We start from the raw sequence: 12,700 nt of genomic DNA, 5'->3' as shown, positions 1-12,700 counted from the left end.
GTATACAAAACATTTGGTAAAATTTAAACCCATTCATGATTAAAAATAAATAAAACAAAGCAAAAAGAAAATCAACATATCTCCTTGAAAACCAGGAATAGAAAGGAACAGGAATGTCCTTAACCTGATAAAGGACATCTATCAAAAATCTACAACAGTATCATATTAAATAGTGAAATATTTTATTACCCCAAGACTGAAAATAAGACAAAGAACCCTACTCTCATCATTTCTGATTATCATATTATTAGAGTTCTAATGTTGCAGTGGTGCAACAGGAAAGGAAAAGAAATAAAACATATAAGTATTGGGAAGAAAGAAGTAAATTTATTATTTTCAGAGAACATAACTGTGTATCTAGAAAATTCAAAGAAATTTATAGGTAAACTTTTAGAGTTAAGAAGTTAATTCAGGAAACTTACTGGATTCAAAGTCAATAAACAAAAATTAAGTGTGTGTATAGCAGCAATGAATAAATAGAAAATGAAATTTAAAGAAAACACTCACAATCGAATAAATACCTAGGAATAAATATAATTAAAAATGTGTATTACATTACATTGAAAACTACGAAACAGTAACTGAGAGAAATTAAAGAAGAGCTAAAACAAACAGATTCACATTTGAGAAGACTCAATATTCTGAAGCTGTCAGTTCTCCCCCAGATTCATTTAAGATTCAGTGCAATCTCAACTGAAATTCCAACAGATTTTCTTGCTAGGAGTAGAAAAAATTTACAGAGAATTTTATATGGAAATGTAGAGGGATAGGAATAGCTAAGAGAATCTTTAAGAAAAGTTGGAACACCTATTCTACCATATGTAAGAATTATTATAAAAATATGGTAATTAATTCATTGTGTTGGTGGCATAGGCATAGACAAATAAAAAAATAGAACAGAATAGGGAGTTTGGAGTCAGACCCACACATACATGGACACCCACTGGCAGAGCAGAGGGAAAACAATGCTCATTTTAATCAATGTTACAGTCAATTGGATATCTGTATGAAAAAAACCCTGAATTTTGACCCTTATCTCACACATTATTTAAAAAAAACAATTCCAGGTGATTTTTTTTTTTTAGATTTCATTTATTTATTTATTTGACAGAGAGAGAGAGCACAACAGGGGGAGCAGGAGAGGGAGAAGCAGACTCCCCATTGAGCAAGGATCCCGACTTGGGGCTCCATCGCAGCACCCTGGGATCATGACTCAAATGCTTAACCGACTGGGCCACCCAAGCACCTCCAATTCCAGGTGATTTTAAATATAGGTGTGTAATATGAAACAATAAAGCTTCTAAAAAATAACATAGAAGAATATTTTCATGATCCTACAATAAGCAAGGATTTCTTAGGCAAAACACAAAAACTTTATCCATAAAGGAAAATGTTAAAATTTTGCTAACTTTTGTTTATCGAAAGACACCATGAAAATAATGAAAAGGAAAGCCATAGAGTAGGAGAAGACATTTACAATACATGTGTCATAAACATTCCCTACAGTCTAATAAGGAAAAGTCAGAAAACCTAGTAGAAACTGGACATTATTTTCTTCACAAAAGAAGATGTCTGCATGGTCAATAAACATAGGAGAAATGACTCGACCTCATTCTTTATCAGGAAAGTGCAAATGAAAACCACAATGGAGTAGATGATACACCAACAATATGGCCACATATAAAAGACCGGTAATACCAAGTGTTGATGAGCTTGCAGAGTACGGGAGCCCACATGTGTTGCTACTGGGAGTGTAAACTGAGCAACCGAGACACATCCTCAAGTTGAACAAATGTATGTCCTACAGCCCAGCAGTCCCAGTGTTAGACATACACTGCAAACAAATGCATGTAAGTGTTCACCAAAAGCCACATAACCGAATGCACCCAGCAACACTCATGAAAATAGCCAAACCAGGAAACAACTTCAACGTCCCCAAATAACAGTGGAACAGAGAAATGAATTGGAGTATATCCATGCAACAGGAAAAATACAGCAAGGACCACAAAGAACCTACTGGCACATACAAGAGCATGGATGATTTTTTTTTTGAGATTTTTAAAAAATTATTTAAGGGAAAGAGACAGAGAGAGAGAGAGCACGAGCGGGGTGGGGGAAGGGGTAGAGGGAAAGGGAGAAGCAGGCTCCCCCTGAGCAGGGAGCCCAACCCAGGACCCCAGGATCATAACCTCAGCCAAAGGCAAACGCTTAACCAACCAAGCCACTCAGGCGCCCCAACTTGGATGATTATTAGGACACAAGGTGGAACAAAAGAAGCCAGATACCAGAGAATATATACATTATAGCAAATGCAAAAAAAATGTTAAAACCAATCTATAGCATTAGAAGTCAGGTGAAGTGCCTGTTATTCGTCAGGGTGATGGGTCCATGTGTGATTTGGGTGGCGGTTGAGTGGGTTACTCTTTGCTGCACAGGCACTTTTCTGTATGTCTGTTTTACATCTACATAAGGTGTATTTTTAACAATTGCATTATGGAGACAGGGTGGAAAGACATGAAAGAAGAGGAAGCGAGGCACATTGCCTGGGTTGATACATTCTTTGGCATCCAGTTGCCAAAGTACTAGAGAAATTTAGAAAAGAGAGAGATCACTGACAACCAGGTTGGTCAGAAAGTGTTTTCTTGAGCTAGGCGGAAATTGATTGGGGTGGTGAGTAATGATGGAATTTGGGCAGGAAGGGAGGAGGGGAAGGCATTCAGGCAATGGGGCAGCCTGAATGGGGGTGGGGCGAGCATACTCTGTTGAACATGAGGGATCCTGCCTGGTCACTGTTCAGAGAGTGAGAACACCTCTCAGGGTAACTTCTCAACTCTCTGCAGCACATTACAATTTACAAAGCCCTTTCTCCTACTCTCATTTTATTATCCCAACAATTGCATTTCTTGCAGAAAAAGACCCAGGTTCAGGAAGATTAAGATACTTGCCCAGAGCCACTTAACAGCTGGGGGGTTATTTTCCTGGTTTGAGCAAATGCTGAGCTGGGTCCAATCCTAGGTCCCTCCAACCTAAGATACTAAAGATCACAAAAGCCTGAAGGAATGTGTCAGGAGATGGCCAATCAATAAATGCAGGGTGTAACCTACTGGCACAGAAATGTTTGGTAGATAGATTTATCGATGTAGTAATTTCTTCCACTAAGGGCAGCTCTGTGTCTCCCAAGTTGGACCACATATTAAAACATCTCTCACCTTTAAATTTTAAAATCTCATGAAAAAAAGCCCTTACTGGAATTCCCAGAAAGCTTCTAAGAGAAGGACAACTTGGGTTCAGCCTCCTGTCCTATTTTGGGCTTGCAGGCTTCCGTGGCCTAGAGTCATCCGTGGTCTTCGTTGAGACTGTAGAAAGCTGCCTTGTCGTTCCAAGCTGCAAAAGCCAGCCTGGGTCGCCCTGTCTCTAAAAGGAAAGTGGAGGCCAACTATAGTGAAGTGAGGAGAAGAAAATGTTGGATGGAAGAGGCCATAATCACTGCTTCTTAGGCCTAATTTTTAGAGCCATGGAATCTGAAAATGGTAAGGGACGATACCCCGCTGCCCTTTTCCCTGCGGGGACTAGTATGTTCTTCTCAGTCTCCCCTTGAGACTTCTCAGTCTCAAGTTTTAGCTCTAATTTGTTCTTCTAGGGAGCAGCTTTCATCCCTGGTGCAGTCATGGAGAGGCCTGGTCTGAGCATACAGCATTCTTTTAGCAGGATAAATAATCACTAAAGACAACACACTTGTGCAGGGTGCAGAGATAAAGCAAGGTATGGAAAGTAGAAATGAGTATGTTCAGTGTAGACAATATGCTTCTTTTGCCTTTTTCTCCCTGAGCGATTCCATCCCTTTTCTTCACTTTGCCTATATATTGTAGTAACAGAATGATGACTACATATTTTTTGAGCTCAGAATTTTTTTTAAATTTTTTTTATTAAAGATTTTTATTTATTCATTTGCGGGAGAGACAGAGAGAGAAGAAGCAGGGGGAGAGGCAGAGGGAGAGGGAGAAGCAGACTCCCTGCTGAGCAAGGAGCCCGATGCGGGATTCGATCCCAGGACCCTGGGATCATGACCTGAGCCGAAGGCAGACACTTAACCATCTGAGCCACCCAGGTGCCCTCAGAATTTTTTTTTGATTTGAGGTAATACATGATCCTTTTAGAAAATAAGTAATACAGACAAGTGCAAAAAATCAGAAATTATTCATAATTCAACTATTTTAAGACAAACATTTTAAGTCTGGGGTGAACTTCATTGTCTTTTTAATTTATCTCTATGTAAATTTAGTATTGCCTAGCTAAATTTATAGTATGTCTACAATTTTATTTGTACCCAACATTCTTCTAAAACCTAGAGGCTTGCTTGTGCCTAAGTATGCTCAATAGAATACATGGGTTAGAAATGTTCTATTTTTAAAATAATGAGTCCGTGGTCAAGTCAGGTAAGAATACTCTTAGTTTAATACAGTTAGTGTTGTTGGTGCTTTTTTTTTAAACTACAGATTTCATGGAGTCTTTAATATACTAACATGTATCATGACGTCCTAAGAGAGGTGTTATGTAGGATGATATTTATGCCTTATTTGATTATGGAACAAATCCTTGTGTGTGGCTTTATAACTTGAAAATGTTCACACCAGTGTTTATAGCAGCATGGGTTACAATAGCCCAAATTTAGAAACAACCCGAATATCCATCAACACATGAATGGATAAACAATGGAATATTATTTGGCCATAAAAGGAACGAAGTTCTGATCCATGTTACAACATGGATTGAACTTTGAAAACATTACACTAAGTGAAATGAGCCAGCCACAAAAGGACAAATATGGTATGGTTCTACTTTAATGAGGTAACTAGAATTGGCAAATTCAGAGAGACAAAGTATAAAAGAGGTCCCCAGGGTCTGGGGGTTGGGGATTCGGAATGCAGAATACTGTTTAATGGCTACAAAGCTTCTGTCTGGGATGATGAAAACATTTTGGAAATCAAGATGTACAACATTGTGAATTTGCTTAAAATTGTACACTTCGAAATGGTGAAAATGATAAATTTTCTGTTGTGCAGACTTGGCCACAATAAAAATAATTACCAACAAAATCTTGAAGAATTTGATAGACGATTTGGGGGAAATTGGCAAACATGTCCCCCCGTGTGGACTGATTGGTTGCATATGCCAATATACAACCAACTGCTTGTATTCCTCTGACACCAATTTTTCACATTCCTTTTTCCAGTTTCTCTGTTTCTGTTTGAGGATCTTTGTGGTTTCAGGGGGCTGACTTCACTTCTCATGTCTCGGGTAGAATTCACACATGTTAGATCAGGGTTCAGCAAACTATAATCCACGATCCAAATCTGGCGCTCAGCCTGGGACACATACGTCCCTGCCCTTCAACTACACATTGTCTGTACCTGCTTCTTCTGGGATACAAGGGCAGAGTTGACAACTCTAGTTGTGACAGAGATCATGGCCCCCAAGCCTACCATATTTACTATCTGGCCTTTGGCAGGAAAAAAAAAGAATTGCCAACCTTGAGCTAGACTGAAACAATTAATATATTATATCCCTTGGCCCAAGGATTGGTTCGAGTGTGGGCATGTGGTTTTAATTGGTCTAATCAGAGTGAATCTCAGGAATTTTGCTTGGCATACTGGTAAGAGAAAGTCTCTCTTCCTCTGAATGGCAGTGGTTTGCAGATTTGAGTCTTTGAAATCCTGCAGCCAGTTTGGCTACCACGGAAGCCAGGCTGAGGAATTAACTGCATGTGAAGATGGGTGTGAGAGAAATGAAAAGAAATGAGGACAGAGACCAGATGATATTGCAGACCTCTGGATCCAACCATGCCTGAAGTCCTGCATTACTTCTGAACTTCCCTATTTCATGAGCCCATATATTCATTATTGTTTAAGGCAACTTGAGTTTGGTGTTCTGAATTGCAACTAAAATCATTTCAATTAATATATGTTGCTATAATCTCCATAAACCTTATTTCTAACAATTGCATAGTATTTTATCTTAATAATAGATTTTACTTAACCATTGTCCTAATATTTGGTACTTAGACTATTTAATTTTTTTTATTATGTTATGTTAATCACCATATATTACATCATTAGTTTTTGATGTAGTGTTCCATGATTCATTGTTTGCATATAACACCCAGTGCTCCATGCAGAACATGCCCTCTTTAATACCCATCACGAGCCTACACCCCCCTCCCCTCTAGAACCCTCAGTTTGTTTTTCAGAGTCTATGGTCTTTCATGGTTCGTTAGACTGTTTAATTTTGAGTGATCATTATTAAGTCTGAAATAAGCCTGGTAATTAAAAACTTTTTTTCTGAATTTCCAATTATTTTCTTCCAGCTGATTCCGGGAAGTGGAATTATTGGGTAAATAATATTCTTAAGGTTTTTGATATGTATTTCCAAGTGGCTTTTTAAAAATGTCACCAGAAATGTATCTACTTGCCACATCTTTGTTATCATTTTTAATCTTTGCTATTTTTAGGGTCAGTCATATTTCACTGTTAAGTTTGATTTTCTTAAATTACAAACGAGAGTGAACATATGTATATCTTTATTAGCAACTTGCATTCTCTGTTTGCTGAATATTTGTTCATGCCCTGTCCTATGTAGGGAGGACTTCACATCATGTTGAGTTTTGAAAGAATAACTACAATTCTTCAGGTGGGCAGGAGAGGGAGCGCAATTAAATGAGAGGCAATAGTATGTAGGGAATACAAAGGTGTGAAAAGTGAAGTGTATTGTGGGGACCTATCCGTTGTTTGGCATATCAAGTTGAAGGTACCGGGCAGGGCGGAGAAGAAAGGAAGGGGAGTTGTGGGATATGATGAAGCTGAAGCAGCCGCAACCAGATCCTGGAAAAACCATGCGGGATTTTGTTGATTGTATATCAGATGTTAATAGACTTGTATGGGGAATGGTTTGCCTACTGTTTTCAGCACTATGGCAGCTCTTGTATTCACAGAAGTCATGTGTTAATTTCCAGTGTTTTTTTTTTAAGATTTTATTTTATTATTTATTTGACAGAGAGAGAGAGATCACAAGTAGGCAGAGAGGTAGGCAGAGAGGCATGCAGAGGAAGAGGGAGAAGCAGGCTCCCTGCTGAGCAAAGAACCCGATGCGGACCTCCATCCCAGGACCCTGGGATCTTGACCCGAGCCAAAAGCAGATGCTTAAACTAAACCACCCAGGCATCCCTGATTTCCAGTGTTCTTTTCCCCCTTTAATGTAGAGCCCTGTGTTAAATGCCTTTGGGTTTGGTAGCGATCAAGCCCGTATTTAAATATTCTAACATCAGACTATTGATTAAGCCTAAAAGGTTTCACTCCTCCTGAGTTGAATTTGTAAGGTTTCCTTTTTAGCTACTGGAAGAGTGTGAGTGTGGGGGTGGCCCAGCACCCCAAAACTCAGGCTGCGGTATTTCGGGAGGCCAAACCACCTGCTGGCTTCCACAGGCGCTCTTGGAGGGTCTGGGGCATCAGAGTCCAGCTCAGCACCTTTATAAGCCTGTCTTAGCATGTTGGGGCTACTACAACAAAATGCCACCGACTGGGGCGCTATTGTACTGTCAGTGCCTTCCATGAAGCTTCTGATGGCCGAGGCATCCGTTTCAATGACATGCACCTGGAACAAATATATTGCCACCTGTATGATACAGCTTGCAGTTAAAGCCCTAGAGAAGAAGCTAGGCTGCCCCCACCCACAGAGTTCCCTGGTTAGGAAGCCATGGGAAGCTAGATAACTCAGTGACCCTGCTTCTCCCTTCTGGTGCCTAATTCCTGCTCTTATGTTTTAAATTTGTCAATAAAAAGTGAACCACAGCAACTTCTTTCAAGATACATCTCCAAAAGCTAGTGAAACAAAAGCAAAAATGAACTTTTGGGACTTCATCAAGATAAAAATCTTCTGCACAGCAAAGGAAACAGTCAACAAAACAAAGAGGCAACCCACAGAATGGGAGAAGATATTTGCAAATGACACTACAGATAAAGGGCTGGTAGCCAAGATCTATAAAGAACTTCTCAAACTCAACACCCAAAAAACAAATAATCAAGTCAAAAAATGGGCAGAAGACATGAAAAGACACTTCTCTGAAGAAGACATACAAATGGCTAACAGACACATGAAAAAATGTTCATCATCATTAGCCATCAGGGAAATTCAAATCAAAACCACATTGAGATACCACCTTACACCAGTTAGAATGGCAAAAATGGACAGGGCAAGAAACAACAAATGTTGGAGAGGTTGTGGAGAAAGGGGAACCCTCTTACACTGTTGGTGGGAATGCAAGTTGGTACAGCCACTTTGGAAAACAGTGTGGAGGTGCCTCAAAAATTTAAAAACAGAGCTACCCTATGACCCAGCAATTGCACTCCTGGGTATTTACCCCAAAGACACAGATGTTGTGAAAAGAAGGGCCATATGCACCCCAATGTTCATAGCAGCAATGTCCGCAATAGCCAAACTGCGGAAAGAGCCGAGATGCCCTTCAACAGATGAATGGATAAAGAAGATGTGGTCCATATATACAATGGAATATTACTCAGCCATCAGAAAGGATGAATACCCAACGTTTACATCAACATGGATGAGACTGGAGGAGAGTATGCTAAGTGAAATAAGTCAAGCAGAGAAAGTCAATTATCACATGGTTTCACTTATTTGTGGAACATAAGGAATAGCATGGAGGACATTAGGGGAAGGAAGGGAAAAATGAAGAGGGGGAAATTGGAGGGAGAGATGAACCATGAGAGACTATGGACTCTGAGACACAAACAGGGTTTTAGAGGGGAGAGGGGAGGGGGGATGGGTTAGCCCGGTGATGGGTATTAAGGAGGGCATGTACTGCATGGAGCACTGGGTGTTATATGAAAACAATGGATCGTGGATCACCACATCAAAAATTAATGATGTATTGTATGGTGACTAACATAACATAATAAAATTTTTAAAAAAAAGTGAACCTAGGCACCCCACGCTCGACCCCAACAAAGGCAGAGTGCCACGTCCTCTCCCCCTGCCCCTTCCCCCCCTCCAGACACCCCACAAGCTCGCTGTGTGTCCCCAGGCCCAGGGCTTGTGAGTAATGAACCTTGCTTTTTCAAGATTCACTAATGGTTGTGGCTGAGATGCACCTTGCCATCATAATGAAAACCACAAGTGCTGGTTCAGCCACACACAGCATGGGCTCCAGTCAGGGAAATGCCTGTGGGGGCTCCCCACTGGTAGTAGGAGCCGAGGTGAGTGCCCCCAGGCATTGCTAGGCCATGGCATCACTATGATAGGTTAAGACCCACTGGAAACTCTTACAAACAACAGAAATTTATTTCTTACAGTTCTGGAGGCTGGAGGTTCAAGATCAGGGCGTGAGCATGGCCAGGATCTGGTGTGAGGTTCATAGCCTGTGCCTCTTTCTGTGCCCTCACGTGGTGGAAGGGGCTAAGGATCTCCATGGGGTCTCTTTTATAAAAGCACCATTCGCATTCCTGAGGACTGCACCCTCATCACTTAAGCATCTTCCAAAGGCACAGTCTCCTAACACTAATCATCTTTGAGGGTTGGAATTTGGGGGGCAGGTGTGGCACACAGACATTCAGACCATAACAGAACTCTAAGATTGAGTTTTCCACAGAGGGGCAGGATTGGCTTTTTCTCACCTCTCACCTGGAGGACTAGCTGCCTTCTAATCTGGCCAGGGTCATGGCCAAAGGGTCCTGGGCAGGGGCAGGGCAGCAATCTGTCAGTGACTTACATTAAAATCTCAAAATGCATAGGAGGCACGGGGACCTGATGGCTTCCAACTTGCAGCTCTTATGGCTGAGGACCCCAAGCGCCAAGATCTAGACCTGAGCCTGCCACGAATGCGCTGATTAACCTTGGGCAAATCAGGAAATGTGTTTGTCTCTAATGTCTCCTGGGAATAGATTTGCTAAATGTCCCTGTGGCTGAAGAGATGGATGCTGGGCGGGGAAGGCGGAGACCTTGACTCTTCCATGTCTTTCTCTTATTACTTTAGGTAAGTGGTTTCCAGCCCTGGGCTGGACCCCCAAATCGACAGGGGGATCTTTAAAAAAATATCAAAGCCTGGGCCTCACCCCACAAGTTCTTCTGCTGTGCAGCCAGAGAAGAGAACTCATGGTCCCCACCCTCACAGCCATGAGGTCACTTGGAAACAGCCTCAGCACTGGTAGGGGGGCTGTCAGGGTCCACACAGATTGCCCTTATGTGGGCTTCCCTGTCCCCCCAGAAGGCCCAGATCTCATCACTTGGTGACCAAAGTGGCCCTTATCATTAAAGGATTTAACATGCACAGAAATCAGGTACTTTTAGGAGAGGTGGAGTCATAATAGAGGTTCCCCCTACTAGGATCTGTCACTAGAGAAATGCTTTATGGAGAACAGAGCTGAACAGAAGCCAACTCTACCCACAACCAACAGATGGTGCCATTGGCCAATGCCCTGCCATTTAGGTCTCTGTCACCCATTTCTTTTGTAACAGTATAGCTGCTGCATTTGTGCATGATTTTGAGATGTTTCACAAACACTTTTGACTTCACATACCTTAGAAGTGCAAAAGCAGCAAGAATATTAAAATACTGCTGAAAAAAGGAGCATAGTTATGACAAAATGAAAGTAGAGATAATTTTAAAAAACAGAAGGTGGTAAAGAAACAAATGGAAGGGGAGTGGCGGAGCAAGATGGTGGAGGAGTAGGAGACCTGGATTTCGTCTGGTCTCAGGAATTCAGCTGGATAGGGACCAAACCATTCTGAACACCTACGAACTCAACAGGAGATCGAAGAAAAGAATAGCAGCAACTCTGAACAGAAAAACGACCACTTTCTGGAAGGTAGGACGTGCGGAGAAGTGAATCCGGGGCGATATTCAGGAGGATAGACAGTGGGGGAGGGGGCCTCCGTCGGCCGCTGCTGGCAAGTGCTAGAGCCGCGGAGCACAAAATCGGACCTTTCAGAAGTCGGCTCCGCTGAGGGACGTCGCTCCAGTCCTAAGCGGGAGGTGGAACCCTCGCAGGACAGTGTGGTCTCAGGACCCTCAGGGTCACAGAAAGACCGGGGGTGCCTGAGTGCAGCAGAGCTCCCAGGTATCGGAGCGGGGAAGCCGGCTGCAGAGACTGAGCCAAGACGCGGGCTCTCAGCTCGGGGTTGCCATAAACTGTGATCGGCGACACAGTCGGGCCACTGCTTCTCCAGCAGGGACCCAACAAGCGGCAGATCCGGGGAGACTCCCCTCCCTCCCCCGGGAGGAGTGGCGTGGGAGTGCATCTCAGGGATCTGCTGGGTTTGGAGACTCCACATGGGGTCAGGTGCCAGAGATAGAAACGCTCGGTCACAGGCCGGGTGAGCACGGAGTGCGGCCGGAGACCGGGGAGATGGGAGTGACTGACTGCTTTTCTCTGGGGGCGCACTGAGGAGTGGGGCTGCAAGTTCTCAGCTCCTTCGGGGCAGAGATTGGAAGGCCACCATTTTTGCCCTGGTCCTCCAAGGCTGTACGGAGAGCTTACAGGGAACAAAAGCTCCTGAGATCAAACCCGAGCAGCTTGCTTAGCCCGGACCGACAAGGGCGGGGCAATTCAGCCTCCGGCAAAGACATTTGGAAACCACAGCAACAGGCCCCTCCCCCAGAAGATCAGCACGAACAGCCAGCAAGCCAAGACCAAGTTTACCGATCAAGGAGAACGGGAGAACTCCAGCGCTAGGGGAATACTGCACATAGAATTCATGGCTTTTTTTTACCATGATTCATTAGTTCATCAAAGTTAATTTTTTTAACTGTCTTTTAGAGAAGTTCTCTGTTATATGTGGGGAAGGAAACAGGCATCAAAGTCCAGGAGGCACAGAGAACCCCTCTCAGAATCAATAAAAACAGGTCAACACCCCAACATCTAATAGTAAAACTTACGAGTCTCAGAGACAAAGAGAAAATCCTGAAAGCAGCTCGGGAGAAGAGATATGTAACCTATAATGGTAGAAACATTAGATTGGCAACAGACCTATCCACAGAGACTTGGCAGACCAGAAAGGACTGGCATGATATATTCAGAGCACTAAACGAGGAAAATATGCAGCCAAGAATACTATATCCAGCTAGGCTGTCATTGAAAATAGAAGGAGAGATCAAAAGCTTCCAGGACAAACAAAAACTAAAGGAATTTGCAAACACAAAACCAGCCCTCCAAGAAATATTGAAAGGGGTCCTCTAAGCAAAGAGAGAGCCTAAAAGCAGCATAGGCCAGAAAGAAACACAGAAATATACAGTAACAGTCACCTTACAGGCCACAGAATGGCACTAAATTCATATCTTTCAATAGTTACCCTGAATGTAAATGGGCTAAATGCCCCAAACAAAAGACACAAGCTATCACACTGGATTAAAAAACAAGACCCATCAATATGCTGTCTGCAAGAGCCTCATTTTAGACACAAAGACACCCCCAGATTGAAAGTGAGGGAATGGAAAACCATTTACCATGCTAATGGACACCAAAAGAAAGCTGGGGTGGCAATCCTTATATCAGACAAATTAGATTTTAAACCAAAGACTGTAATAAGAGATGAGGAAGGACACTATATCCTACTTAAAGGGTCTATCCAACAAGAGGATCTAACAATTGTAAATATCTATGCCTCTAACATGGGAGCAGCCAATTATATAAGG

The sequence above is a fragment of the Callorhinus ursinus genome, unplaced genomic scaffold, assembly GCF_003265705.2.
Source record: "Callorhinus ursinus isolate GAN/ISIS: 27379988/994484 unplaced genomic scaffold, GSC_fseal_2.0 scaffold9, whole genome shotgun sequence".
Classification (NCBI taxonomy): Eukaryota; Metazoa; Chordata; class Mammalia; order Carnivora; family Otariidae; genus Callorhinus; species Callorhinus ursinus.
This window is presented reverse-complemented; position numbering follows the sequence as displayed.